The sequence below is a fragment of the Pteronotus mesoamericanus genome, unplaced genomic scaffold (assembly GCF_021234165.1).
Source record: "Pteronotus mesoamericanus isolate MK-2021 breed Mesoamerican mustached bat unplaced genomic scaffold, CSHL_Meso_final scaffold_54, whole genome shotgun sequence".
NCBI lineage: Eukaryota > Metazoa > Chordata > Mammalia > Chiroptera > Mormoopidae > Pteronotus > Pteronotus mesoamericanus.
This window is the reverse complement of record NW_026555321.1, coordinates 16,104,293-16,109,685: the sequence shown is the minus strand read 5'-3', so window position 1 is coordinate 16,109,685 and position 5,393 is coordinate 16,104,293. Positions and strand designations below refer to the sequence as shown.

Below are 5,393 nucleotides of genomic sequence, written 5' to 3'. Positions count from 1 at the left end.
GTGAACAAAAATTTTACACAAAAGTATTAAGAAGTGCAGCCTGGTTGCGTGGCTCAGTTGGATTCAGTGCCATTCCGTGAACCAAAAGGTTGCTGGCTGATCCCTGGTCAGGGCACATGCTTGGGCTGCTGCTTTGATCCCTGGTTGGGGTGTATATGGGAAGCAATCAGTTGATGTTTGTCTCTCACATCGATGTTTCTCTCTCTCTATCTCAAATCAATCAATAAAAAATTTTTTTAAACGCATTAAGTGTGCTAAATAGTAGATTAAAAAATGTATTTTTCATTTTTACAAATTTTTGTCCAATTTGTGGTGTGTGACCTTTCTAAAGTTAGATCTTTCTGGTTTCTTATTCTGTACTAATGATCACTTCCAAACTTAATGTAATATTTAAAATTTTGTAATTCTTTTCTAAATTAATATCCTCAAATTCACATTCTTCAGGCCCCAAACATTTGGCTCTGACATTGGCCTCTTTATGCTTGAGGTAAGAAGGGATTGTGTCCACATCTAGATGAGTTCTGTTACTTTCCAAGGTTACAGCCTGCCTATTTGTGGGGTCACCGTAAGTATCACCTCAAGTCTTCATTAAAGGGCTTCTGGGTTTATGTGTAAGAGGAAAGGTCAAGTCTATTCATTTCATATTTAAATTATAAAAATCTGCCTTTTTGAAGAAGAATTGATATAAAACAAGCAGTGCATATTTAGACTGTACAATGGGTGTCGGTTGTGACGCCCACGGCCAAAGATTTCTTCCGACTCCTTTCTAAATCTCTTCCTGCTGCCTGCGTATGGCTCCCTCCCTCCCCAGTCAGCCACTGATCTGTTTTCTGTCTGGATAGGTTAATTTGCATTTTCTAGAAATTTATATGAATGGAATCAAAGTGTATGTACTTTTATTTTCGATTTTTTTTTTTTTTTTTTTTTTTGCTCAGGATAATTATTTTGAGATTCACCAGTGCAGTTGCTTGTATCGATGCTTCATTAATTTTTATGGCTGGGTAGTATTCTATTGTATTCCTATACAACAGTTTGTTTATCCATTTTCCTGTGCTGAATATTTGTGCTGTTTCTAGTTTTTGGCTATCACAGATAAATTTCTTTGTATTGGCATGCACTGTAGTTTTCTTGGACAAATATCTGGAAAAGAGTTGCCTGGATTGCATACAGAGATGTGTTTCACTTTTTAAGAAAACTGTCTAATGGTTTTCCAAAGTAGTTGAACCATTTTCCACTCCCATTAGCAGGGTGAGAGTGCCAGTTGCTTTGGATCCTTGGTAACACCAGATACGGTCAAACTTTTTTTAAAATTTAGCCGTTCTATTAATAGGTCTGTAATGTTATCTCATTGTGGTTTGAATTTACTGCTGTTCGGGGTCTTGTGCTTACTTGCCATCTTTTTATCTTCTTTGGTGAAGAATCTATTCAAATCTTTCGCTTATGGTTTGTTTTCATATTATTGAGTTTTAAGAGGCTTTTTAAAAATATATTTTGGACCAAGTCCTTAACTAGATATATGATCTGAAAATATTTTTAAAGTCTGAAGCTTGACTTTTCATTCTGTAAGAGTGATTTCAAAAGCAGGAGTCTTTAATGTTGATGATGTTCAATTTGTCAATATTTTCTTTTCCAGATTGTGTCTTGGCATCATATTTAAGAAAAATTTACCTAACGCAAAGTCAAAAAAATTTTCTCCTAGAAGTTTTATAGGTTTAAATTTTACATTTTGGTCTATGAACCATGCTGTTAATTTTATGGTACAGGATGTAAATCATTAAATATATATATACATATATACCTACACATACCCACACATATATGTATATATCTCAATATCTTGTACCATAAAAATTATATACAGGCAGACCTAATTTTGTGTTCTGCAAATATTGCATTTTTTACAAATTGAAGGTTTCTAGCAACCCTGTGTTGAGAAAATCTATCAGCATCGTTTTTCCAACAGCATTTGCTCACTTCATGTCTCTGTGTCACATTTGGTAATTCTCATATTTCTACTTTTGCATTATTAGTATATTTGGTATGTTTATCTGTTGTCAGTGATCTTTGATGTTACTATTGTAACTGTTTTGGGGTGCCACAAACCATGCCCCTATAAGAATGCAAACTTAATTGATACATGTTGTGTATTTTGACTGCTCCACTGACCAGTCATTTCCCCATCTCTTTCTCTCTCTCTTTGTGCTGCCCAGTTTCCTGTGGAACAACAATATTGAAATTAGACCAATTAATAGTCCTATGATGATCTCTAAGTGTTCAAGTGAAAGGAAGAGTCGTGTACTTCTCACTTTAAATCAAAAGCTAGAAATAATTAGACTACTGAGGAAGGCATGCCAAAAGCCAAGATAAGTCAAAAGTTAGGCTGCTTGGCCCAAATAGTTAAGTCAAATTGTACATGCAAAGGGAATGCTCTTGAAGGAAGTTAAAAGTACAACTCCACTGTACATCCAGTGATAAGAAAACAAAACAGCCTTATTGCTAATATAAAGAGAGTTTTAGTGGTCTGGAGAGAAAAATCAGCCACAACATTCCCGTAAGAATACAGAGAAGGATCATAGACAGAAAAAGGACATAATGCTCTTCAATTCTATAAGGCTGAGAGAGGTGAGAAAGCTGCAGAAGAAATGTATGAAGCTAGCAGAGGTTGGTTCATGAGGTTTAAGGATAGAAGCCAATCCCATAACATAAAAGTGCAACGTGAAGCAAGTGCTGCTATAGATGCTACAGCAAGTTATCCAGAAAATCTAAGATAATTAATGAAGGTGGCTCCACTACACAACAGATTTTCAATGTAGATGAAACAGCCTTATATTGGGAAAAGATGCCATCTAGGACTTTCATAGCTACAGAGAAGAAGTCAATGACTGGCTTCAAAGCTTCAGAAGACAGGTTGACTCTCTTGTTAGAAGCTAATGCAGCTGGTGACTTTAAGGGTAAGCCAATATCCACTTACCATTCTGAAAATCCCAGGGCCCTTAAGAATTATGCTAAATATACTCTGCTTGTGCTCTATAAATAGAACAACAAAGCCTGATGACAGCCCATCTGTTTACAACATTGTTTACTAAATATTGAAGCCCACTGTTGAGAATACTGCTCAGAAAAAAAGGTTTCTTTCAAAATATTCCTGCTCATTGACACTGCATTTGGTCACCCAAGGGATCTGATGGGGGATGTGCAGTGAGTTGATGATGTTTTTGCTTGCTACCACAACATTCTTTCTGCAGCCCATAGGTGAAAGAATAATTTTAACTTCAAGTCTTGTAATTTAAGAAATACATTCTCTAAGGCTTTAGCTCCCATAGTGAGCCCTCCGATGTATCTGGGCAAAGTAAATTGAAAATTTTCTGGAAAGAATTCACCATCTAGATGTCATTAGGAATATTTATGATTCATGGAAAGAGGTCAAAATATCAACATTAACGGGAGTTCAGAAGAAGTTGATTCCAACCATCAAGGATGACTTTGAGGGATTTAAAACTTCAGTGGAGGAAGTAATTGCAGATGTGGTGGAAATAGCAAAAGTAAGAGCAATAGAATTAGAAGCGCAGTCTGAAGGTGTAACTTAATTGTTGCCCTCTGATGATAAAACTTAAATGGATAGGCGTTGCTTCTTATGGTGAGCAAAGAAAGTGATTTCTCGAGCTGCAATCTACCCCTGAGGAGACTTTGTGAAAATCCTTGAAATGATAACAAGGATTTGGAATATTGCATGAATTTAGTTGATAAAGCAGTGGCAGGGTATGAGAAGAATGATTGCAATTTTAAAAGAAGTTCTACTATGGATAAAACAGTATCAAACAGCATCACATGCTACAGAGAAATCATTCATGAGAGTCAACTGATGTGGCAAACTTCATTTTTGTCTTATTTTCAGAAATTGCAGCAGCTAGACCTCAATGATTAATGGCTGCTGACTGATCAGAGTGGAGGTTGTTAAATGTTGGGGTAGTCTATAGTGACTCTTATCTCTCTTATTTCTGATGTCAACAATTTGTATTTTCTCTTTTCCCTGATTAGACTAGAGATTTATCAGTTGTATTAATTTTCTCAGAGAAGGTGATAGATTCTTTCAGCTTTTGTATGTTGAAAAAATCTTTCTTTTGTTTTCGTGTTTAAAAGACCTTTTCACTAGGTATAGAATTCAAGAATGACAGACTTTTTTCCTTTTAATATTTAAAGATGTTGCTCCACTGTTTTTCTTTCTTACATTGTTTACAGCAAGAAATCTATTATTTTTTCTTTCTTTCTTTGTACATATCTTTTTCTGATTGCTTTCAAGCTTTTATGTTTAAAACTGATTTTAACCCATTTGATTATGTTGTGACTTGGTATCATTTTCTTTATGTTTCTTTAGCTTCTCATGTATGTGTTTTTAGCTTTAAATTAAATCTGGAAGTTTTTTTATCCATAATTTCTTCAAATATTTTTTCCACCTCCCTATTGTGATTCCAATTTTACTCATGTTAGAATGCTTGATGTTGTTCACACTTCTGTGATGTTGTGTCAATTTTTTAAAGTTCTCTCTGTTTCGTTTCGAATTGTTTCTATTGTTATGCCTTCAACTTCATAATCTTTTCTTCCATAATGTCTAATCTACTGTGAATCCTAAAAGGTGTATATTTTCTTAATTTTACATATTATAGTTTTCACCACAGAAGTTTATTTGAATTTTTATATTTTCCATGTGTTTTACTTAACTTTTTGAATACATGGAGTACAATTATAATAATCATTTTAATGTCCTCTGCTAACTAACACCTGCGGTTAGTTCTTAATCAGATTCAATTGATTGACTTATCTCCTCAATATGGATCGTATTTTCTGTTTCTTTGTGGGTCTGAAACTTTTTGATTGGATGCTAGACATTGTAAATTATACCTTGTAAGATGATGAATATTTTTGCTTTCTTATAAGTATTCTTTAACTTTTTTCTGGGACACAGTTAAGTTACTTGGAAACAGTTTGGTCCTATCTGATTTTGCTTTTAATTTCTAGGCAGAACCAATGTAGTGGATAGTAATGGGCTAATGATTCCCCACTACTGAGGGAAGACCTTTCTCAGTACTGTATTCAATGCCCTGTAAATCTTAACGTTTCCAGCCTGCCTGATAGGTATAGACACTCTTCTTATCCCTGATTATTTACTGAGCTTTGGTATCTCTAAGCATTTCTGGTGATTATTTTTTCTCTGGCCTCGGGTAGTTTCCCCACATGCATGCACTGATCTGTATTCAGTTGAATACTGAAGAGGGGGGCACTCAAAAGATACCTGTAGAAATCTCTGGTGAGCTCTTTCCTCTCTGGTCCTCTGTACTGTGAACTATAACTGCCTTGGTCTCCTCAGACTCTCAACTTGACCTCCTCAACTCAGT

General features: G+C 35.1%; 1 pseudogene; it reads left to right on the top strand.

The window, feature by feature from the left end:
• The first annotated feature begins 2,259 nt into the window (after positions 1-2,259).
• On the top strand, positions 2,260-3,925 carry LOC129087900 (tigger transposable element-derived protein 1-like; annotated as a pseudogene).
• The last annotated feature ends 1,468 nt before the right edge of the window (positions 3,926-5,393 follow it).